The sequence below is a fragment of the Callithrix jacchus genome, chromosome 20 (genome assembly GCF_049354715.1).
Source record: "Callithrix jacchus isolate 240 chromosome 20, calJac240_pri, whole genome shotgun sequence".
NCBI lineage: Eukaryota > Metazoa > Chordata > Mammalia > Primates > Cebidae > Callithrix > Callithrix jacchus.
The window spans coordinates 35021050-35046576 of NC_133521.1; the positions used below are offsets into that span (position 1 = coordinate 35021050).

A 25527-nucleotide genomic window follows, 5' to 3' on the forward strand; every position below is an offset into this window, starting at 1 on the left:
GTTACCCCATAGCTTTGAAAGAGGTCTGCCCACGGTGGCCCTCGTGACTGCTCTTCTGTGACCACCTGCATGATCTCAACATCACCTTGGAGACCATGATGTGAGGTTTGGGTTTTTCAACAAGAGTTGAGGTTTTGCTGGCTGCCAAAAGACATTAAATTTGAGAGACCTCGCCTTGCATGGAGGTCCCCAGAGAAAAAAGGCAGTGCTTGGATTATACCTCGTTCATTGCCACGATGTGAAGTTTCTTCTCATTTGATAATAATGATATTTTTAAAGTCATTGCTAAGTATTATAAGGGCCATTCTCCAAGAGCATGAAAAAACCCTTATGTTTCCTATCAAAAGGAGAACAAAAATAAGGCTCTACAATTTCTCACATTAGAGCTGGTGTCATATACTTCTCTTTTGCAGTGTTTGGCAACCTTGGTGCATTTGCCTTTTTATTAGTTACATTCTCAAGCCCAGCAAAGATTTGGCTTCTCAATATGTTTTGAATTAGATTCATGAAAGCTATAAAAAATAACTGGCCAGAATTAAGCCAATAAAATCCTAAAAGACTGAAGAACTGCTGTTGTTGTGAGGGTCAAGTACTCTTTCTATTTTTTGCCCTGTCTGAGAATTCTAGTACCTGGATTAAATATTTATTTTCATAGGATCTTAGGGATGGAGGAAATAGTAGAGGTCTAACTGGTCCAATGTCTATCAGATGCTCCGATCCCTCTTACACTGCTCCAGTTGAGTATTTTTGTATTCTCCCTGTTGATCAGACACCTCCACTTTTTTGTGGCCCATTTTGGATATCAACTCCTTGGCTCGTTGTATGATCATCGAGGCATATTTTTCTGATTTTCTCAATGACTATCATATGCCTTTCTAAAGAACAGAGATAACTATGGCATCAGCATTTTTTCTCTTTCTCTAGTAGCCCTGTTTTGAAAGAAGAAAGGCACAATTGATCAAACATGGCTGACTCTGTGCTGCTGGTCAGTGATCACTGCTTCCTTTGCCAGGTTTCTTTTAAATAATTTACTTACAAATATCTAAATATTAAGAGAGGCATTTGAATTTAAACTGCTATTTAAACAGAAGGTAAAAATCTTCAAGTGCTGTAGCATGGAAAGTAATATTTGAAGAAAGGGAGGAAGCAACGTTAAGGACCTCCTCAAATTTTCCTGGACGGAGCAGTTAGAAAGTAAATGGTGATATTCATTTTTTAAATTTGCATATTGAAACTTTAAAAGTAGTTATATATCTAGTGGGAGAAACATTTTATAAAAGGGCTTTTAAGTCCAGTGTAAGTTAGTTTATGTAATAAAAAAAATCCAACCAACCAAAAGATTATTCAGTCTTTACAAAAAATCAGACAGAAATATGACAACAAATTTGTCTTAGCATTTTGTTAAAGATATTTTAAAGCTGCTTCTGTGCTATGCCCTTGAGTTGAGACAGAAAGTGTACACCTCTGAAAACAATAAAAATCATCAATTTTTATTACTTCTAGAATGAGGCAAGGGAGAGAGAGAAAGACAGACAGCAGACAGATATCAAGCTAGACAGGCAGATATGAAAGTTTTCAACTGAAGAAGGATTCAAGTCTATTTACCAGAAAAAAATTTCTCAACCCTTTGTTCTGTTGAAAATAGATTTTAAATGTCGAAGACTCATTTTTCTAACCTGATAGAGTTAAGATAGATACATCTCACCAAAATAGAACATTATCCAGAGGTTCCTTCTGATTTCTTGATGTTTTAGAGTAATAGCAATTAGTAATTTGCAAAACAACATTAAGATAATGTGAAGATATTTGGGGGACAAACAAGCCTACATTAGTACTGTCATGTGAATGAAGAACAGCAGGCAATGAAAAGCTACTTGCTGAAGGCTGTTGTGCTGCGTTGAGATGACACTGCTCATTTCCACTTTCAATCCTGCAGCCCAGGAAACCTCATTAAAAGAATGAAGCCTGCTGGGCAAGGTGGCTCACACCTGTAATCCCAGCACTTTAGAAGGCCGAGGCAGGTGGATCACGAGGTCAGGAGACCAAGACCATCCTGGCCACCATGGTGAAACCCTATCTCTACTAAAATACAAAAAATTAGCCAGGCATCGTGGCAGGTGCCTGTAGTCCCAGCTACTTGGGAAGCTGAGGTAGGAAAATTGCTTGCACCTGGGAGGTGGAGGTTGCAGTAAGCCGAGATGGTGCCATTGCACTTCAGCCTGGTGACAAACCGAGACTCCATCTCAAAAACGAAAAGAAAAACAAGAAAAAGATGAAGCCCTTTCTAGTTTGTGACCCAAGTATGATTCACTAAGGAGACAGTCATACATATGTTCTATGCAGACGGCTGGTATTCTGAGGTCATGTGCATGAGAAAGCCAACACAGATTGAGGGTCTACTATATGCTGAGCATGGTACAGACTTAGTCTTATTTAACCTGAGAAACAACATTCTTTCTCCTGATTTATACGGAAAAGTTGATTAATCTTCCTCAGCCTCGGTTTCCTCAAAGACCCTTACATGATCATTGGAGGAGCCAGGATTGAAATTTGGCTTTACCTAGCCTAGAAATATGTTCAAGTTAATATTTGCTAAGCCTTTGTTATGACACAGAAAAGTACAGTTCCTGGAAGTGAATTTGAGTTCTGTCCTCAGGACCCTGCCCAAAGCCAACTTTGTGAGGTCCTATAATTAGAAGGGCTGACAGAGGGTCTCTACTCTCACTTTCGCTCAGGTAGCCGTTTCCTCTACCTCTGCCTGGACACATCCAGTAACGGGCACCCATCATCCTCCCATAGCAAAAATCCATTCCTTATGAGAATCTGGAATCCACTCTCCTCTAACCAACTCCCACTGGACCCGTTCTGTCTTCTGGGTTCACACCCTGCACATCTGTTCTCTCGCCCAAGTGTCAGCAATGAGCTGCCTGGACCCAAAGTACTTGTGTCCCACCCTCTGGGGGTGCTCCAACTATCACATCTCAATTCCTTTCAGAGTTCCACACCATTGTGGTATGAAAACCACATCCCATGTGAAAAGGGCCATCCCAGCCATTATACACATGCCAGACTCATTCCTTATTGCAGTCTACCTGCCAGATTCTGTGATACCTCTGAACAACAGGAACAGGAGGTTTTAATTTGTCAATAGCATCCTGGAACCTTAGAATGAAATGTTATTAATGGAAACCAAGGATTCTTTATCTTTGCTTCCTCAAATTCCCCTCTGATCTTTTCTATCGCTTGCAGACTCTTTCCCCAATTCTTCTCTCGTAGACCCTTACTTACTATCTCTAGACACTGAACTTCATCTTCTGGAAGAGAACTAATGAATGAAGTGTCACATTAAGATATTACAACTTGTCTTCATTTCCTGCCATACCTGCAAAGGATATTTGCATATCAACTAGGGGGAAGGATTGGAGATGATAGAATATCTGCCTTTGCTGAGATGTTAAGCATCTGTGAAAGGATGGAACAAGTGCTATCAATTCACATAGAAAAGACATAAAATCAACCCAGGTGCCCTTCAACAGCGGACTGAATAAAGAAAATGTAGTATGTATGCATACACCATGGAATACTATGCAGCCATGAAAAGGAACAAAATCATGTCCTTTTCATCAACATGGATGCAGCTCGAAGCCATTGTCTAAACGAATTAACACAGAAACAGCCAAATACTACATGTTCTCACTTATAAGTGGGAGTTAAACATTGGGTACACATGGACATAAAGATGGGAACAACAGCCACTAGGGAATAAAAGAAAGGAGAGAGAGAGAAGAAGGGATGGAGGAAGACAGGGATGGAGGCAGGGAGAGAGAGAGAAAGAGAGAGAGAGAGAGAGAGAGAGGAGAGGGAGAGAGGGAAGCCCTGAAAAATGAATTACTGAGTACTATGTTCACTACCTGGGTGATGAAATCCTTTGTACTCCGAACGTCGGCAACACGCCATGTATCCATGGAACAAATCTGCACATGTACCCCCCCACCAAACTGAAAATAAAAGTTGAAAATGTTTTTTTGATATGAGATAAGAAGCCCCACCAACCACCCCCAGGGAGATGCCACCTGCTCATTTAGAGAGTTATATCTTATATCCCACTGACTTTTTCACAAGTGAGGTTCCCCCTTTGTCAGAATCTGCCAACTTCTTGAATTTTTTTATGACATTATATTCTCACGGTTTGCCTCCAATCATTTACTACAAGGAAGGTACTTGCATGTCCTTATTATATATGCATGCACTTATACCATAGTCAAGAAGAATTTTATAATCTTATAGTTACAAATGCAGCTCATAAAAATAATAAGGAGACTGAGAAAGCCCCCCGCTAGTGAGGAAAGCTGTGAATATGAATTTTAATACCAAGCCTAACACATTTACCATACACACTCTTTCAAATACCCACATTAATGTTTTCAAGACTCTTGAAAGTTGGAGAATGTCTTGGTTTAGAACAGAAATCGGTACTTTCCATCTCAGTCCTGGAAGAGAAGACAATCTGACATGGATACAACTGAAATAAGGAAAAAAATGAGAAGGAAATAATTACAGAAGAGAATTGTACATTTGAGACAGAAAAGTTCTGGCAAAGCTGGGCCAGAAACTGCAAAATATAAGCAGGTCTTTAAACCTCAATCATTTGGCTAATAAATATGTACTGAGTGTGTGTGTGTGTGTGTGTGTGTGTGTGTGTGTGTGAAAGAGAGAGAGAGAGAGAGAGGTGGGGGGAACCATGTTAAACCTTAGGAATGCAGAAATAAAGGACATGTGAAGCCCTCCAGGGACTCACAGCCCAATAGGTCACATGAATAAGTGTTGACAATGACAGGACAGCAGGGATTAGTGCCAGGGCTGAGGTTAACTCAGGAGATATCGGGGTAATAGATATGGCACACAGCACAGGCGAGGTGGTAGTTGAAGACAGAAATACAGAAAAATCTTCATAAGAACGAGTTGGCCCAGCACAGTGACTCATGCCTGTAATGCACTTTGGGGGGCGGAGGTGGGTGGATTGCTTGAGCTCAGGAGTTTGAGGCCAGCCTGGGCAACTGGGCAACATGGCAAAACCCCATCTCTACTAAAAATACAACAACAACAAGGAGGAGGAGGAGGAGGTGCTCAGAGAGGCAAGAGAATCAGGAAGAGAACTTCCTTTGAGGGTAGTTTTTGCAAAGCGTAGTCTACATAGAAAAACTGCAGGTAGACCAGTGGTCTTTTAAATTTTTAATAGACTTTTTTTTTAAGCACTTTTAGATTCACAGCAAAATGGATCAGGAAGTAGAGATTTCCCATATACCCTCCCCCCCACACACAAAGCCTTCCTCACTATCAACATCCCCTACCACAGCGATACATCAGCTACAACTGATGAATCTGCATTGACACATCATCATCACCCAATGCCCACAGTTTACATTAGGTTTCCCTCTTGGTGTTGCACAGTCTGTTTGGACGAATGTGTTATAACACGTATTCACCATTGTAATATCATACAGAATCCTTTTACTGCCCCCCAAAATCCTCTGTGTTCCACCTAGTCGTCCGTTCTCCCTAACTCCTGGCAACCACTGGTGTTTTTACTCTCTCCACGGTCTTTCCAGAAGAGTTGACATCATCCAGTATGCAGCCTTTTCTGGTTGGTTGATTTCACTTAGTATATGTATTGAAGGTTGTTCCTTATATTTTCATGGCTCAATAGCTGATTTCCTTTTACTGCTGACTATTATTCCATTGTCTGGATGTACCAAAGTTTATTTAACCTTTCAACTACTGAAGGACCTCTTGTTGCTTCCAAGTTTTGCCGATTACAAATACAGCTGTTACAAACGTTGGCTGTGTGGAGGTAAACTTTCAATTCAATTATGGAAACACCAAGGAGCTGGATAGTTGGAATGCATGGTAAGACAATGTTTAGTTTTGTTAGAGTCTGCCAAACTATTTTCCACAGTGGCCATACCATTTTCCTTTCTACCAGGGCCAGTGGCCCACTACTCATTTATTTATCCTTATTCCAAGGATAGTTACTGAGCATGGGGAATACTGTGGTGAACAAAAGAGCGGCCCTGCTTCCCTGGAGCTTGCAGTCTCACAGAGTGCTTGCTAGACATGATGGAGGAGGACGGGACAAAGCAGGTTTAACCACTGGAGTGCGCCATGCCATTCTTCACGAAGGCAGCAAGTGTTCACATTCTTTCTCCTCAGAGTTGTCTTTTGATATGAAGAATATCACATTCTTTTCTTTCTTTTTTCTTTTTATTTCTTTACTTCTGGTGCTGTGACTCGGATACGAACTCTTTCTTTCTTTCTTTCTTTTTTTTTAGACAGAGAATTGCTTTTCCCATCCAAGCTAGAGTGCAGTGGTATGATGTCGTCTCACTGCAACCTCCACCTCCCCGGTTCAAGCGATTCTCCTGCCTCAGCCTCCTGAGTAGCTGAGATTACAGGTGCCCGCCACCATGCCTGGCTAATTCTTTTGTAGTTTTAGTAGAGATGGGTTTTCACCATGTTGGCCATGCTGGTCTCAAACTCCTGGCTTCAGGTGATCCACCCACCGCAGCTCCTAAAGTGCTGGGATTACAGGCGTGAGCCACCACTCCCGGCTGATCACAGTCATTTCAAACGGAAATGAACTTGGGGACCTCTTCTCAAACATTTTCAACCACTGAAATCCTTCTTCAGACGAAATCTTAGATGAAAAAAAATCTCAATGTGTAAATCAAATACGGGTGGGTATACTGGCTTCCTATGACAACACAAATGTATTATTTGGAGGTGAGAAGTCCTAAAATCAAGGTGTCAGCAGGGCTGTGTTCCTTCTGGAGTCTCTAGAGAAAAAAAAAAATCAGTTTTCTTGCCTTTCCCAGCTTCTGGTCGCCACTTGTATTCCTGGGTTCATAACCCTTTTTCCCACATTCAAATCTTTCTCTCACTCTGCTTCCTCAATCATGTCTCCTCTTGCCCTGACTCTCTCCCTCCCTTTATAAGGAACGATTACATCAAATCCACTTGGATAACCCAGGCTGCTCTCTCCATCTCTTAGCCACATTTGCAAAGTCTTCTTTGCCAGGTGAAGTCTCATATTCAGCAGGTGCCAGGGGTTAGATGGGGATATCTATTCACGGTCCGATCATGGTAAAGGTGATCTGGGCAGGGTGCAGCTCAAGGGTAAAGAGCCCCCGTATTTAGAAACCTAATGCTGCACGACCACAACTTTAAACAATTCATCTGAGCCCTTCCTCAGATCACAGATGAAGAAAAGAAGGTTCAGAAGCAGGAAGTGATTTTACACCCATGAGAACTTTATGGAAGATCCAGGTCCAGAATCAACTCCCAATCCAATGTCTTTTCTCCTAACCCCATACTTCTAAAGGTCTTTCCATGAATAAAACCAAATATAAGGAAAAAAAGAAGTCTTATTTGGATATGATACGAATCATGATCAAAACTGCTAAGTAGTTTTGCAATATGAAGACACAGATGAGGTTTTCTTGGGCCCTGGAAAGCTGACATTCTGTTATGACTTAGAAAATATCTCGGTGAAGACAATCCCTGTTGCTCAACAGCTAACCACTCATGATAACGCGGAAGTCTAGGCTGTCCTAATCAGAACTCAAGACCCCTGGCAGGGTCCTCAGAGACCAGAAGGCTTGTACACAGTCCAGCTGCATGGTAGAGATTGGCCCCAGACCACTTGTCCTCACATTCTTGGCCTAGTGAGTAACCCATCAGCTCCTATAACACCCCCGTCTTTATTTCATGTCATTTACCACTTTTTTCCTGAGTCTCAAATATGAGCCACAAGTTAAGGACTTTGCAAAAGACTAGACTCTCTGACATTTGGGAAATCTGGTGTTTATTAAGTTGAGAGATTTAAACTGATTGTGATTTGTTCCTAATTTAGGGTAGTGACAGACAAATCTGAAAGGGAGAGAGAGAGAGAGAGGAAGGGAGTGAGAGCGGGAGAGAGAGGTTGCATTTGTATGATATCCAAGATCCAGGCACATTTGGGGGGAATAAACAGTTTAAAAATCCAGGCAGCCACAAGTTGGAGGGAAAGAAAAATAAATGCACATTTGAAATCAATTATACAAACTACATGGGGGCCACAGAGAAAAGCACAAGGGTCCCCTGTAGCAATGCCTCCTCATCTGTGGATATACTTCTGGAGATACCTGACACACTAAAGTGGCTTCCAAGAAAAAATTAACAGGTCATTTCACTTTGCTCACCTCTGGAAAGACACAGAGGCATGCTTGGAGGAGACAGACAGATAAACCACAACCCTACTCCTTGCCTTTGTTGGCCATGCTCGTAAGAATCATCTGGCCTTCTCAATGCAATTGAAATTATATTTGCTGAATGCCTACTATGTGCTGGGCACTGCTAAGTACTTTAAAAGGATCATTTAATCTTCACAACATGTGAATTGGGTACTCTGCTATAGTTACATTTATTTTACAGATTGAAGCACTTACAACTCAGAAATGCTAATTACCTAAGTCCCTTGCAAGTGGAATAGGCAGGATTTTTCAATACAAGCCTGACCTCAGATCTAGGTTCATTCTAGCACATCATAATATTAACTCGGACTTAGGGCCCTCCTCTCACTAAATGCTGGTAAAACAGACATAAATTCCACCCACCAGGAGATCAGTCTGGCTCAGAAAGTAAACAATTTCATTCACTTATTCATCTTTTGGTTTGGCTCATACTCAAGGAGAACAACAGGAGATCCAAAGGCACCACACATCAAGAAGTTCCCTGTCTTCATGGAGCTTACAACTACTGCAGGGAGGGGGAGCCTAGACCGTCAACCAATGAACAAATCAATAGGGGCAGATGCTGATAAATGTTAGAAAGGACACCACCAGGCTGCCATGGCAGAGAGTAGCAGCTGATGCTGTCCTCCAAGGGAGCACATCCTCTTACAAGGTAGTGAGCATCCCATGTTTGGAAGTATTTAATCAAAGGGTAGATGATCATCCTGCCACTATGGGAAGAAGCCATGACAGTTTGAGGGAAGCAGCCATTCATCAGCCTCATTCCTTACAAGGTTTATTCTCACCGCAGGCAGGATGCAACATTCCTTGAACATAGAAGAGAGATTCTGAAAGAAAGGATTTGGGTGACTGATTAGTATTCCTGAAAACTGGGCCTGTGCCAGGAAAGTATCAAGCCATACTTATGGTTATTGTTGAAGGAGAAATAGTAAAAGAGAAAGCATTCAAATACTTGGTCGTGAGGAGGCTGGAGAAGGCGACACCAAAGTCATCCCAAGGAAGGGCTAGGAAGGCAGAAAGCTCCGGGTTCAGGCCGAGTTCAGGCTCCACTGAGATTGTTATCATGCACTCGTCACTCAGCTCTGCAGAGCCCGACCCACAGGAGAACCACGGCGTCTGATTATTCTGCTCACACGTTGGGTTCCAGTGCCCCTTCAGAGCAGACAGGGGAGGAGAAACGTCCAGGCTGGGCTGGAAACCGTATAGGCACTTAAGGAGCACTTCATCTTAAGAGGGGGACTGTTTTGCTTTTGTCAAACTGGTTAATTTGTCCCAAATGTTAAAAGCCTCCCATGCTCGTGAAAGATCAATTGTCTACAGAGTGTGTTCAAGCAGCCAGACCAAGGGAGAGCTAAACCAAATACCTCCTCAGTCTCAAACCCTGTCTATGGGTCCAACCAGCAAGTTCGCACTGAGAAGAAATGAATGATTTTCACTGCAGCCTGAAGAAAAGCTGAGACGTGAGTGGCGTCCGCACAGGTGGGTCATGAAAGCCGCCAGAGAGAGAGAGTTTCATGAGCACGTTGTAAGAGATGCTTCAGGAGCTGGTACCCAGTCTCAGCATATTTTCATTTTCTTCCAGAGTCTGATTTACTTTAATTCATTTCCATCTCTATAGTGATGTTCTGTAGAACATTGGGTGTCAACAGTTAATGGTTCTAGGGTAAAATATACCTGTTTCAGCTCAATTTCAGTACCCACATCTTAATAACGCCCTCAGTTCACTTCTGACCGGAATTTAAGAACTGTCACATTTTGAATGATGCTTTCTGCAAAAAGGAGGAGTGTGTTTTTGAAAGCTTTAAAGTCGGACAAAACTTCGAGATTTATTAAAACACACACACACACACAGCATGAAGAATTCTGCTACACTTTTGAGGTGTGTTTTCTCATGTAATCCTAACGACAACTCATTAGGACAGGAACTTAGAATATCATCCTTCTCCATTTTATAGCTAAGAAAACCGAGGCTTTGGGGGTTAAACATGGCTCCCAAGTTCACACTGACAGTCAATGGTAGAGGAACTGAACCAATTCATCTTCCTCAAGAGCAGCAGTTCTCAACCAGGAACAATTCTTCCAGCAGGAAACATTTGGCAATGCCTAGACACATTTTTGGTTGTCACAACTAGGAAGGAGATGTTCCCGGCATCTAGTGGGTGGAGGCCAGGACAGTTGCTAAGCAACCTGCCATACCCAGAACAGCCCCTACCATAACACAGAACTATCGGACTCTAAATATCAATAGGGCTGAAGCTGAGAAATCACGATTTACTCCTCCTAGTTTTCCATTTTCATCTCAACTTTTTCTTTCTTAGCACAAAACCCTATAGGATATATTTCAATTCCAGGGTACTATGTGTGTTTATGTAAAGTCACATGAAAACCTTGCTGTCACCTGATGAGAAAAGTGCAACATTACAGTGTTATGATATTCTTTATTTTATCAGACAGGGTCTTACTCTCTGGCCTAGTCTTCAGGGCAGTGTCATGATTATGGCTCACTGCAGCCTCCACGTTCTGGGCTACAGTAATCAATCCTCCCACCTCAGCCTCCCAAGTAGCTAGGACTACAGGCATACACTATAATACCTAGCTATTTTTTTTAAATTTTATGTAGAGATGGATCTGCCAAGCTAATTTTTTTATTTTGTGTAGAGGCGGGTCTCACTATGTTGTCCGGGCTGCTCTCTAACTCAAGCGATCTTTCCATCCCAGCCACCATGCCCGGCCTCATCGCATTCTAACAAGGACTTCTTTCTCCTATATATTTAGAACTGTGAGATGCCTGATTTCTCAGGGATAGCAGGCTCCTCTCTGTATTTTCTCTCATTATCCTAACGGCAATCATGTGAAGTGAGACGCTACCCATTTTACAGCTGAGGCTTTGATTTGCTGAAGATTAACCAGCTAGAACATCCCAGAACTGACATTAGACAAGCCCTCCGATTCCAAGTTCTGCATACTTCCTTACAGCAGAAGTTCTCACACTTCAGTAAGAATGTGCATCAACCACGGAGCCTGTTTTTTTAAGCTCTGGCCCCACCCTCAGAGTTGTTTCAGAATATCTTGAGTTTAGGAACTGACATTTTTGACAAGCTGCTCATGGAGTTTCAACGTAGTCTCACGAATCACATGTGGAGGAATGGCACAGTAAATAATGCTGGATATGAAATATACTTAAAAGCAAAAATATTTATACTATAAAAAAGTATTTAACAGTAAAAATGATCAGTGAGGGATAAATGCATGCATGCCTACATACATAGAAAGGTTCTGTTTTTTGGGGGGGGTCTCTAAAGAGTGCCGAAAAAAGTGGTGGCTTGAGCAGCAAAGAAATGCATTTCCAACCCCAGCTCTGTCACCTTAATCCTTGTGATCTCTCTTGAGCATCCTCTGTGGCCTGTCAAGCTTCTATCCTTTCATCGTTTGCTATTCACCAATCAAGTACAACCAAAATTGCCTGCTTTTTAGAATAGTGTTAGCACTCGGTATTTATGTGTGGAATGTACTTAAAACGGTACAAAGAACCACTAGACCTTACTCAAAAAACACTCTGTTGTTGCTGTTTTCAGTTCATGTCTAAATCAAGTCCTTTCCAAAGACCTCATGAAACAGCAGTTCTAAGTGCAGCTGGGTTTCCCCTCTGGCGGAGTGAAGCGCCCCCATAATCCTGCAGTCCCATGAGATGGAACTGTCCCCCTCACGCATTCCCCCTGAGCACTGAACCAGAATAAGCAGCATCGCAAAAGCATCCGAAATATTTTTAAATTTATAAGCACGCCTAGAGCAAGAGCCTGTCTTCCCGGGTTTTGGTGAGAACACCAGCAGCCTCCTTTGTCTTTGTTTCATTTTATCTAATTGGGCAACACATCCACGAATGAAGGGAAAGAGAGATGTCAAAAAGTGGGCAGATGATCGCAGTGAGAGTTCGCGTTTGTAATTAGGTGATGGTTTCTGTATGTAAGTCCTACTTGAGTCTAATGCATTCAGCCCCATCGGAGAGTGAGAGTTGCTGTCACAGACTCTGTACCGGTCAGGCAGGCACAGTGTGGAATGCAGGGATGCGCCAGGCCCGGTTCCTGCTGCAGGGCCACTCAGGTTAATGAGGCAGGAATCACATGTATCCCAGCACGTGTTCCCTGAGTCCTGGCTCTGGGCCAGGCATGCGTGGAATCTGTGGTACGTAGTGGTGACAATGCAGATGTGGTCCTGAGATGCGAAAGCCTGGCGCAGTGTCAAAATCATTTGGGGAGATGAGGACATCCTATGGGATACCCAGTGTGTACTCCTTAAGACTGTCGAGGTCATAGAAAACAAGAAAAGACTGAGAGACTGTCACAGATCGAAGGAGACTAGAAATGCATGATGATCCAATGCAGCATGGCCCCCTGGACTGGATCCTGAAATGGAAAGGCAACATTAACAGGAAAACCAGCTACGACTGAACCTGCATTAACAGTACTGTACCAACACCAGTGTCTTCATTTTGACAAACATACCACTGTGTTTCAGGTCACAGGCACTAAAAGGTACCTTCGATGTTAGCTATTTGGGAAAATCATGCCGAGTACAAGGACACCCTCTAGTATCTTTGCAACTCTTCCATAAATCTAAAACCGTTCCAAACAAAAAGTGTATTTTTACAGTTGGCAAGGGATAGAAACAGACATTTCTCAAAAGATGACATACAAACAGCCAACAAAGGTGTGAAAAGCATTCAACATCACTAATCATCAGAGAAATGCACATTAAAACCATCTCACTCAATCAAAATGGCTAATATCAAAAAGACAAAAAACACCAGATGCTGGTGAGGAAGCAGAGGAGGAATTATTGAAAACAGGAAAGCAGGGGAAATTGCTGGTTTGGAGAATACGTCTCAAACTGATTATTGGACAAGGGGAGAAGCAAAATTTGTGACCTGGTTTGCTTCTGCCAGCTGCACCCATTCCTTCAAGAAATGTTTATCAAGTGCCTCTTTTAGAAATTGGGAGACAGAGCCCTTGCTCTTTCGGAGCATAAATTCATGTACGGAATCAGACACTATGCAAATAAATGAATATCTACTATCATAGTGGGCTGTTTCTAGAAAGAAAAGGGACAAGGCCGGGCGCGGTGGCTCAAGCCTGTAATCCCAGCACTTTGGGAGGCCGAGGCGGGTGGATCACGAGGTCGAGAGATCGAGACCATCCTGGTCAACACGGTGAAACCCCGTCTCTACTAAAAATACAAAAAATTAGCTGGGCACTTTGGCGCGTGCCTGTAATCCCAGCTACTCAGGAGGCTGAGGCAGGAGAATTGCCTGAACCCGGGAGGTGGAGGTTGCGGTGAGCCGAGATCGCGCCATTGCACGCCAGCCTGGGTAACAAGAGAGAAACTCCGTCTCAAAAAAAAAAAAAAAAGAAAAGAAAAGAAAAAGAAAAGGGACAAATGTGAAGCTGCAGCAGCACAAGAAGATTGGTAGTCACGCAGAGAGATTTGCTGTCACCATGAACTTTTTCCTTTTGATTCAGGTCATCAAACTTGGCAAAATATAGGAGAAAGAAAATCCAGTTATTTTGAAGATGCTCGGTGAATTAACTAGGTAGGGTTTGGACCATTAGCGGATCATTTTCTGATGAGCAAGAACCATGGAGAGCAGCCTGGATGGCCGACTAGACTCAGAAAGACCCAGATTAGAGTCTCAGCAACTGTGCTGTGTGACCCTGTATAAGTCACTAAACCTCTCTGAGCCATAAGGGTTTTTTCTTTAGAAAAGATATCTTCATGCTTCCTTGAAAGTTTGTCCTGGAGGTACTGGAATAATGTCAATGAAGTGTTAGCACAGGCCTTCATGTAGGTCACCACACACATGTTCAAAAAGGTAGAAATTTTTTTTTCCTTGTTAATGCATCTGGAAATTCCGATAGTATTGTCTACTCTCTCTCTCTCCTGACAATTTAGGTTTTATTTTGTGGATGGAGATGATTCATGTTAATAGTGCCGTCCTAAAGAAGCTATTTCTTCTCGCTGTCTCATCCCGTAAGAAGCCCTGGCTCCTGTCTTTGCTCTCATCTGATTGTCCCATTCTTTCTTTGATCCTACAAGCAAGACTACAAGTTTCCACAAAATTCCTTTTTGCTAATTACTCAGAGAAGTGGCTTGCTTCTAAACATCTTTAACAGATTCAGTTAATATTGTTAACATTATGAGTAGCGTTTGCATCCCTAATGGCTATTAACATTATTGTATATTCTTATTATCGCTAGTGATAGAAGTAGTAGTGTTAACATCCTTCTTAGCGCTGTGAAAGTCTTAACTGGGCCCTAAGTTTGGGTTTGATAGAGAATGGGATTGAGCCGGGCATGGTGGCTCACGCCTACAATCACAGCGCTTTGGGAGGCCGAGGTTGGTGAATCATTTGAGGTCAGGAGTTCAAGATCAGCCTGGCTAACACAGCAAAATCCCATCTCTACTAAAAGTACAAAAATTATCCAGGCAAGGTGGTACACACCTATAGTCCCAGCTACTCGGGAGAGTGAGGCATAAGAATCACTTGAACCCAGGAACAGGAGGATGCAGTGAGCTGAGATCGTGCCACTGCGCTCCAGGCTGGGTGACAAAGGAAGACTGTCTCAGAAAGAGAACGGGATTGTACATGTATTACTAGATACTAGATTTTCTCACAAATTGTTGATAGTTGAGATAACACCATCTGCTTTGTATGACACACCTAAGACACTTCACCAAGATCTTGTCCTAGAGAAGGACAGAAACGTACACTATTTTCTTGAAAGCACAACACATGCTGAGGAAATTCTTGGCTTTGGATGCCCGTCTTAGAATGATATAAAGGGGAACTCAAACCCCAGAGACGCAAAGGTGCTAAGACTGGAAGGGCCTTGGAGATAAACTAAATATCCTGTTTTCTGAAACAGGAGATGCCACAGTCTCTACTCCATGCCAGCATTTGATTACATTTCATCCTAGTGCTGTGCAGATTTTCTTGGAAGTTGTTATATTGTAGTGGAATAAACACAAACATGCATGGATTTTTGTGGGCTCTTGTTTATCCTTAAGAAATTTCCTTCTTAAAAACAGCTGGCTTGGGCCCCATCTCCTGCTGTTCAGAGTGGACTCCAACACATTTTACCAATGGCAACACTGATGCCCAGAGAGTGGAGATTTTTTTACTCACATAGTGAGCAAGTGTCAGGGACAACCCTGGAATCAGGTCTCCCTCCTACTTTCTCAACACAGAGAAGGTGGAAAGAAAATAAAAAGTTACGCTTAAGGAAAATAAACGGCTGGCTGCACCTGCCCTTGCATCTTCAGAAAACAGCAGTAGTACTGCAGAGGAGGGTGAGGGGCAAGTGAAAAACCCCAAAAGAAGAAAAAACAGCAACAGCCCCAGGAGGTTCCTCAGGAGAATGGAATGGAAGACCCATCTACCCCTTTCTCCAAACCCAAGAAAAAAGCAACCTTTTTTACAAGAAGGAGTTGATGAGTAGTGGTCCTGAAGAGATCACTGGCAGCCCCAGTCTTCCCAAGAGGAAGAAAGCATCACCCAAGGAGGAGGCAGTTCATGACCCCGAAGAGGCAGGCAACCGAAGTGTCTCCAAGGAGAAGAGGAGCCGGTCAGCAGTGGACCTGAAGAGGCTGCTAGCAGCAAGAGTAGCTCCGAGAAGCAGGAAAAGTTCTATAAAGAAGCCCAGGAAGATTAGAATGCAAAAGGACATTCTCTGGGAGGCGGGTATACCACAGCCCAAGGTGGCATTTCCCAACCCGTGTCCTGATCCCCAATAAAAACCAACTCACCGAAAAAAAAAAAGTTATGGTGGCTTTGGTTTTCTTTTGTTTTAAATGAAGTGTTATTCTCCCCCCACCATGGATATTTTCTTGTTTTTTTGTTCGTTTGTTTTTTGTTTTTGAGACAGAGTCTCACTCCATCATTTAGGCTGGAGTGCAGTGGCGCTACCTCAGTTCACTGCAGCCTCCACCTCCCAGGTTCAAGCGATTCTCTTGCCTCAGCCTCCTGAGTAGCTGGGATTATAGGCCTAAACCACCATGCCTGGCTAATTTTTTCCTTTTCTTTCTTTCTTTTTTTTTTTTTTTTGTATTTTTAGTAAAGATAGGGTTTCACCATGTTGGTAAGGCTGGGCTCAAACTCCTAACCTCAGGTGATCCGCCTGCCTCTGCCTCCCAAAAAGTGCTGGGATTACAGATGAGGGCCACCGCACCCAGCTTAGTCTTGGGTTTTGGATCTGCAGTTCCAAGAAGGTGGATTCATTGTATGAGTTTTGTTGTTCTCCAGAATGTGGCGCTCTCTCCAATCAAATCTTCACCCATGAATGAGGAAGGCAGGGATGGGACAGGCCTAGCTTACTGCAAACTGGAACTACCTGCTGTTTAGCCCTGATGGTTTGCTAGGCGTATTTGAAGATTCTGTCACTTGTACTATAAAAATAGTGAAATGAATTTTGGTAGTATTAATCTACATGTTTTTCTTTTAATTATTAAATATTGAGAATAACTCCTGCTAACATACTGATACATTTCCTTTATGCTTGTTTTCTGTTTTCAGAGAGAGAGAGTTTATCCCTGCCACCCAGGCTGAAGTGCAGTGGCACAATCACAGCTTACTGCAACCTCTGCCTCCCAGGTTCAAGAAATTCTCCTGCCTCTGCCTCCGAGGTAGCTGGGATTACAGGCATGCGCCACCACACCTGCTTAATTTTTTGTATTTTTTAGTAGAAATAGTGTTTTGCCATATTGGCCAGGCTGGTCTCAAACTCCTGACCTTGGGTGATCCACGTGCCTCGACCTCCCAAAGTGCTGAGACTACAGGCATGAGCCATTGTGCCCGGTCCCTTATACTTTATTAAGTGCATTTGAAATCACTTCCATTGTATACATACGTTTTCTCTTACATTTTCCATTTAACTGTTCCTAAGAACTTAGTTATGTTATTATAACTCTTCAGATATGTCATTTAGGAGAGCTATATAATTTTTAACCATCAACAAACGTTTAACATCCCCTTCATTTTTGGTAATTTGGAACATTTTCCCATGTTTTGCTAATTAAAAATGATATATCTATATGAGTATCTTTTTCAGTAACCCTTTAGCTAGCAGACGGATGAGCTGGCATATCAGACCACCCCCCACCCCGCCACTGTGTTTGAGTATGACTATTTCACTCTTGCCAGGCTTTAGGGAACTTCACTGAAGGGAAAAATCTTTGTCAATATATAAAACATGATAGGTTACTTATGTTTACTCATGAAATTGAATTTGGGTCCATGTTCTTCAACCAGTTATATTTCTTCTTTGGTGGAATACCTTTGTATTCCTTATGCCCTTTCATTTTCTGAGGTCCTTCTTTAATCCTCCTTCTCCTATTAGGGATTTAACATTATTTCCTCCACAGAAAGTCACCCCTTGCCTTTTCCACAGCCTTGAATTCCGTGAAGACCAAAGTCACATGACTCTGATTATGTACAGCTATTGCCAAAGCACTTGGGTGGGAAAACTGCCTCTCCAGCTAGAGAGGAAGCACCATGCTCTTGTCTAAGGGACAGGAGGAGAGACGGACAGGCCCAGTTCCCTCTGTCATCTCGCCATAATGTGCTTAGGAATCACAGCATGAAACAGTGACAGGAGACCGTGGTCTTTCATCTGAGAACCTGCTCCCCAGTCTCCAGTTCTGCCTCCATTGCCTCAGCTCCTCGTTTTCTCTCAACCTCGCAGACCATCATGGCATCTATACCATTTCGTTGCAAACTACAGGCAGGACAAAGCCAACCTTTGTACAGTACAGTGAAGGCTTTGTCAGGGCAGGATTAAGTCACTGATAAAAATCTAAGACATACTTTTTAGATTAGCCAACTTTTAAATAATGCCAGATTTCCAGCATAAAGGGCAATCGCAATCCCATGGTAAACTGCAGTTAAGAAAATATCACACTTGAAACAAAGCCGGAAGCTCATAAACCGATAACTCTAACTGCCCAGCATTTCCAAGGACCCTGGGAGTTCTCAGGTACTTAAGAAATCCACGGCTGAAGCTTTCTGCCACCACTTCTTTATGATATCTCACCGATAAGCAGAGAGTCATCTTACTTCCAAATTATGTTAATGAGAAAAAATGAAGATTAATACGCTAAACTTCTCCTAGAATTAGATGTGGGAAGAGTAATGATTCCAGCCAGTTGTTTTAAATTAATCTCTTGTGCTCTTGGCTTATCTGGTCCCAGAAAATGAAAGCCATGAATCTGACAATACGTGTGCCAGATCGTATGTGTAATTCTATGGAAAACCCCTACGCAATAAAGAAGGAAACTTTAAAATGACTAGTAGTTCCCTGGGTCCTAGGAAAACTTGAACAACATTTTGCAAGCTGAAGAATTCCTCCTAATAAAATCCACTTCACTATGAAACATTAGAGTGTTGTTGTTTTTTTTTTTTTTGAGATGGAGTCTCGCTCTGTCACCCAGGCTAGAGTGCAGTGGCACAATCTTGGCTCACAAACCTCCACCTCCTGGGTTCAGGCTATTCTCCTGCCTCAGCCTCCCAAGTATCTGGGATAACAGACTCCCATCACCAGGCCTGGCTAATTTTTAGATTTTTAGTAGAGACAAGGTTTTATCATTTTGGTCAGACTGGTCTTGAACTCTTGACCTCAGGTGACCGCCCACCTTGGCCTCCTGAAGTGCTGGGATTACAGGCATGAGCCATCACACCCAGACAGAATGTATCTTATTGTTACCTGAAATTATCCAAAGTTGTAGATGATGATCAAAGGACATGATATGATGGGCCTGTGTTTCCTTTCAGAAGAAGTGTATCCATTAAGGAGAGTAAAACTCCACATTTAGGAACCAGCACTCAAAGACCAGCACATCAGAACTTATATAGAGTGTGTGCGTGCGTGCATGTGTGTGTGTGTGTGTGTGTGTGTGTGTTTTGGAAGTGAGGGAAACTGAGAACGGGCTTTGACTTACTTGGTTCAACGTTAAACACAGCAGGAGAAACAATCACTATCCCACCATCTATTTCAATATTATCACAAAATTTACTCTTATGTCCTCTATGCCAGTCATTCTTTGTTTTTGCCTTTTAAGACGCAGATATGTGGTTTGCCCTTATGTACAGAAAATAGATTAGAGCAGATATGTGTGCTGTGTATGTATGAATGCACGTGTGTGTATGCAGAACTTAATATTCATTTAACACTAGTGCCCCCAAATCACACACTATAAACATCTCTTCATCAGAGCCTTATGCATTAGATGTAATCCTCATTTGTAAAGTGGAAATCATGATGTCAGCAATTAAAAATTAAGCAACTTTCCCAAGGAGTGGGAATGCTGGGATGTGAACTCAACTTTTCCAGGAGAGCAGGATACATGAGGCCGCACCCTGCATCCAAAATTAATAATGATCCCTCTGACGTGTAGACAGTTTTAAGGGTTTTATAATATGCTTTTCCAGGTATTATCTCATACAGTATTCTCAGCAAAATTATGAACTTATTACCTTTTTTTTTTTTAAGAGAGGAAGAGATTGAGGCTCAGAAAAGTGACATTTTAGTCAGGGAGGTAACTAGGAGTAACACAGAAGCAAACTTAGCAAAACAGTAATCTGCAAGTATAAGATCTAATCAAGCCATGCTTCTGCTTAACACCTGTGGTTCTTAGAATAACATTTCAACTTCTAGCTGGGTGCAGTGACAAGTGTCTGTAATTCCAACTACGTGGGAGGAGGCAGGAGGACAGCTTGAGCCCAGGAGTTTTAGACTAGCCATCATCTTAAAAGCAAACAAAACAACAACTCAACTTCCTAATGTGGCAGCCGAAGCCTTGGATACACCAGACTCCACGCACTCTCTTCCATCTTCTCAGCCTCAAGACTCCATTCCAGCTCCCAGAAAACTCTTGAGCTTCTCTACATCACGACGATAGCTCTAAGCATTGGCCTTCCTACTTGCACTGTTTCTCTCTGGAACAATCCAATTCCCACCACACCTCTTCCTATTTCCAGTTGAATGGCATCCATACCCGTTGGTTCTCTCAATGTGTATGTCACTCCCTTTTCTGAAATACACAACTGTGGGCTAGAAGCCCCTCCTCTCTGCCACCCCCGCTTAGCCCTTGCTGCTCCCCAACCCAGCCCTTTGTGTGCTGTATTATGATGAACTTATCCTCTTTCAATACAAATTTGTATTTTTCAGGAAGCCAGGAGCTATGATATCCCTCTAGCCACAGAGAGCTGATGCACAAGGAACATGCCCCATCAATTTGACTACCCGAGTTTCTATCTCTTTCTCAGGAAGATGGAAAGAAGGCCTGAAAAAGTTAAGCAGGACTTTGGGAGTGAGGTAAGGCTCGACTCTGATCCTAAGTGGTGAACTGAATTTGCACAGGAGAGGGGAGAGAAAAAGACACCCTTGATTTGGGAAATAGCATCAGATCCTATTGGGTATGACACTTTCATGGAACAAGGAAGAACCTGGACAGGTTGAAGAGGAAGATGCACATTAGTGAGGAAGGACAGCAAGTGCAAGACCTAGCATTTATCGAGCACTTACTGTGTGCCAGTCACTATTCCTAGAGCTGTGCATGTATTAACATCCCATGGCAGCTTAATGGGAAGTAAACATCTCAATGTCAAACAGCTACATAGAGGCAGAGCTAGGATTCCAACTGTTCTTCCATGTGTTAAAACCCACGATCTTTCCGGCTGGCATGGTGGTTCATGCCTGTAATCTCAGCACTTTGGGAGACTGAGGTAGGCAGATCACCTAAGGCCAGGAGTTTGAAACCAGCCTGGCCAATGTGGGGAAACCTCATTTCTACTAAAAATACAAAAAAAATTAGCTGGGCATGGTGGCACATGCCTGCAATCCCAGCTCCTTGGGAGGCTGAGGCAGGAGAATTGCTTGAACCCAGGAGACAGAGGATGCAGTGAGCTGAGATCGCACCACTGCACTCCAACCTGGGTGACAGAGCGAGATTCTGTCTCCAAAAAATAAACAAACAAAAGAAAAACCATGTTTCTTCCAAGCAAATTCCATATAATAAACACATTGGGTCTCTCAAGTAGGGAGAGTAGAGCAGGATATTTAAAATTCCACTCCTGAGAAATCAAAGACATGCCATCAACACAAGTACAATGCTATGGAAGACTTCCGAGCAGGAATCAGAAAGCAGGATGAAATCAATGCTTGTGGGATACTTCTCTGGTACCATGATGAAGGAAAGAAATAGGTAGGAGTAGAATGCCAAGCTGGGGAAAAAATAACGAGCTACTGAGGTGGTTCACAAGGGAAAACATAAGAAAAGCAATGGTTAAAGAGTCATTTGGAAGGAAAAAAAAAAAACACAGCAAAGCAGTCTAGTAATACAGATTGCTTTCCCAAAGAAACATCCTCGGAAGAGAAATGCTGGTAAATTTGTCATAACTGGGTCTAAATGGGAGCCCTGCTTGGTAGCTTCATGGTACAAATACTTTCCCTGTGGCCACTTGCCATGGTGTAAATACTCTCAGCCTGACTAATTTCAAGTAAGCAACATGGCATTTCTGAACTCAGAGCTGTGAAAAGAATACAATGAATTCCTGAAAGCCAGTAGGACCTGGTGCCAGGACAATGGTGTCCCTGAGACACAGAGTGCCCAAATTGAAAGTTAAAACATCCAGGGCCAGGACATGCCCTGCTCAACCCTGATACACAGCAATCTTTATCAGGGCCACAGGAAGTGATGGAGGAAGTTAGATGGAGGGTGAATAATCCATGAGGCAGCTTCCACTTAATCATGTGATTCTTGTGACTGGGCACTGTGCTGGGCAGTGTAAACACAGTTAAAACCTCATCTAATCCTCAAACTACTCTCCGAAGTAGGTACGTACTTTTCACAGATGAGAAAACGGAGGCTTGGAGAGGTTAGTTTATGTGCAAGTAGGTAAATGAAGAAGAGATTAAACATAGGTGTACCTAACACCAAAATGCTACACTCTACCTCTTCTCAATGACTGTTCCTATCAAATGGGAGACAAGGGCTGTGAGAGCAAAGTGGGAGGAGAAAATTAAAGATGACCTCCCCCAATATAAACCAAACCCACCTATGCTATATATGATGAAAATTCATAATGCATGCCAAACAGCAATGCTAGAGACCCTATCTCCTCCTCCACACCAGATTCATGTGATTTTCTTACAAACTTTTTCCTAGATCCCTGAAGAAAATGATAAAGCAATGTGAAAATGAATTATATTTTACAACGAATTAACAGCATTCTTCTGTATTGCTGTTACACTGGATACATATCTAAGACAGAAATACAACTCCTGCCCAAGTTTTCCACCTCTCAATCCTGCATGACTCATCCCTTAATATTGCCTACACTGAATTCTCCTGGCCATAACAGCCTGAGGGGAGAATAAGGTTTCATGTTCAGTATAGATAGCACCATCATTCTCAACCAGCACACAAGCCCCGATAAGATGACATTTAGAGGATGGTTAATTTGCAGAGCCATCAAAAGACAGTGCCTTGTTCATGCCACTGCTTCTTTTAGTAGTGATGAAGAAAGCTAATTTCTGGTAAAGAACAATAGTTTCAGATTAACATAGGCTAGGATTTGAGACATCCAATTTGGAAAGAGAGGAAAACAACACCAAACCTACTAATGAAAAAATATATATTAATAGAAAAACAAAAGAAGGGGCAAACAGTTCAAACTCACAGGAACTATCACAATTCAAACTGAGTCTTCCCTGGGTGGTACGGTAGCCAGACGTCAAGATACCCTCAAACCTCCCCAGTCCTGGATTCGTGCCTTGCTGTAGCTCCCTCCAACCATGAATAGGGCTGATCTGTGTGATCAATAGGATATTGCGGAAGTGACGGTATACACCTTCCATGGTGAGGTCATAAGCAGTGTCATAGCCTCTCTCCTGACCTCTATTAGGTCACTCCCTCTGGGGGAACTCAACTACCAGTCCATGAAGAGACTCAAACAACCCAATGGAAAGGTACCCATAGGGCAGGGAATCACAACCTCTGGCTAACAGCCAGCACCAGCTTGCCAGCCAAGAGTGAACCAATGTGGAAGCAGCTCATCCAACTTCAGCCATTCCTTCAGAGGACTGCAGCCCTGGCTGAGGTCTTGAATGCAACCTTGTGAGAGAGTCTAAGCTGCTTCCAAAGTCCTGACTCAAACAATGTGTGAGATAATAAATGTCTGTTGTTTTTCATCTGCTAAGTTTAGGGGTGATTTGTTACACCGCAACCTAACTGATACAGATGGTGACTTACATTGGGTTCCCTTTGAACAGACCCAGAGTGGGATTTGAGCACCTACCATTTGAGGGAGTCCATTTTTGGAAGGCTCTCTACAAGAAGGAGAAAAGCAGGAAAGAAAGGGAAAGGAGCTGAATGCAGATGCAGTCCCAGACAAATTCTAGCCTTGCCCTGGTCCTTGGGAGGTTCTGGGGCATAAATTGCCCTGCAGAGTCATCCCCTAAGGAGATCAGGCTTTGGTATATCTGCATCCATCAGCTTCGGCTGTGGGCTTTCCCCTTAGAGCATAATTTCCTGGACGAGGCGGCTCTTACAAGCGGAAGGAAATTCTCCAGAGAAGGGAGCAGTGAGAGCCATGAGTGGCAAACTACCACCAAGGCATGGGAAGGGTCCATGTACTTGATAAAGGGGCTTGTGCAGGGATCTATGGCACTCCTGCCCATGGGAAACCTCCAGTGTCATCTCCATCCTATCGGGCTTGCTCTTCTTCCCAGCAGGCTGGCACTACGGGATTTCCCCTTCCAGGTTCTAGCTTCCTCTGTTCTAGCAGGTTCTTCCTTCCTCTTGGAAGTGGAGATGGATTAGGATTCCTATGAGTGTAGTGGGGGTGAGTATGCCTTTATATCCCAGGAAGAAAATAAAAGAATAGAAACAAAACAGCAATGTTAATCAGCACAAAGGCTTCAAGCAGTGGAACACTGGTAAGTCCAAGGCAATCCAGAAGCACGACCAGTTGAGAAACGTGTGCCCTGAGGATGCTTTCCCAGTTGAACTTAGGCACACACACCATTTTTCATTTTATCTTTTTTTTCCTTTTGACTGTCAGAGTCTCACTTCATCACTGAGGCTGGAGTGCAGTGGTGTCTTGGCTCACTGCAACCTCTGCCTCCCGAGTTCAAGCGATTCTCATGCTTCGGCCTCCCAAGTAGCTGGGACTAATGCACACACCACCACACCTGGCTAATTTTTTCGTATTTTTAGTAGGGTGGCGGTTTCACTGTGTTGGCCAGCCTGGTCTTGAACTTCTGACCTCAGGTGATCCTGACACTAGACATGTCTCACAGAGTAGATCTTTGCCTAACTGTAAGTCCAACTAAGCTCAACACACCCATCTCTAATGTCTGCTTTGTTTACCTTTTCTTATTTAGTACTTATGTCTCTTCCCAGACCCTGAAGTGGGGAAGGGGTATATGCTGTAGCCCAGGAGGAAGATAAGAGAAAAGAGCAAAGGCCGAGACACCCTGTCGCACTTTATTTATGGGTCATCGGCTCATGCATTTGTACATTACGCGTGAGCCGGTGACCCATAAATAAAGTGCGGCAGGTTGAATTGGTGTCTCCAATTCAACCATAAGCTTCTTTAAGCCTAGGGAGGTGGGTGCCTTGTTTCTTTTCTGTCTTTGCCTCCAGAATATCTATATCAGCTGTGCCAAGGTTCACATTTGTATGTACCGACATCTGTATTTTCTGATGCCGTGTCTACTGTGGTAGGTTCCCACTAACAACTGGTTACGTGATTCATGATCTTCCCAATCTGATGTTTCCCCCCCATCGTATCATGGTATGTAAGATTCTTAACATTCTCCATCCACAGCTTCAGGCACAGAGCAGATATTTTCGAGCGAATGGACAACCTATCAACAGCTTTCTTTTACAATGTGGCATTTTAGGAAGGCAGCATGACTCGGCCCCACTGGTCTCACCAGGCAAGGTCCCACCTCAGTTCTTGTACACCTGAGGTCCCCTCTACCAGATAATCCATTCCCCTGAAGAGCAGCACTCTGCTTGCCTACTGCAAGGCTTCATGTCACCCTAGCAATGAGATCATGTCTCACGTTGCAATGTTTGCCCCTTCCCTGTCTGCTCCGGTTTTATTCCTTAACACTTGAAAACATCAAAGCTATCAAGGAACTATCTATCTTCAGCTGTGTATTTTGTGTGTTGTCCTTCCTTA

General features: G+C 43.1%; 1 pseudogene; it reads left to right on the top strand.

Moving 5' to 3' along the window:
- Nucleotides 1-15994, top strand: part of LOC100896861 (uncharacterized) — a 35001-nt pseudogene extending 19007 nt beyond the window's left edge.
- The last annotated feature ends 9533 nt before the right edge of the window (nt 15995-25527 follow it).